Source organism: Capra hircus, chromosome 10 (assembly GCF_001704415.2).
Source record: "Capra hircus breed San Clemente chromosome 10, ASM170441v1, whole genome shotgun sequence".
Lineage (NCBI taxonomy): Eukaryota > Metazoa > Chordata > Mammalia > Artiodactyla > Bovidae > Capra > Capra hircus.
The window spans coordinates 32,560,011-32,560,333 of record NC_030817.1 but is presented as its reverse complement, the minus strand read 5'-3'; positions in this window follow the sequence as shown (position 1 = coordinate 32,560,333).

Below are 323 nucleotides of genomic sequence, written 5' to 3'. Positions count from 1 at the left end.
GGAGCGTCAGTTCCCTCAGATAACCAGAGTCCCGCATACTGTGGTTTGCCTTGGATGGGCGTCTGAGCTGTGATAGTGGGGCGCGTCTGGGTAAAGGGTTCAGAATTTGGAGTGCGACCGACCTGGATTGGAACAGAGCTCCACCACTCCGTGCTGTGAGAATCCCACAAGCGTCCTCTCAGACCCGCGATGTCCTTCGTCGACGCGCTGCTTCGCACGCCCGCGGCCCAGCGCACAGGAAGCCCCGAGGCCGGCATGGGCGCCGCGCCGACGCTCCCTGCCGGCTGGCCGGCTCCCCGCGCTCGCTGGCCCGCGCCCAACGC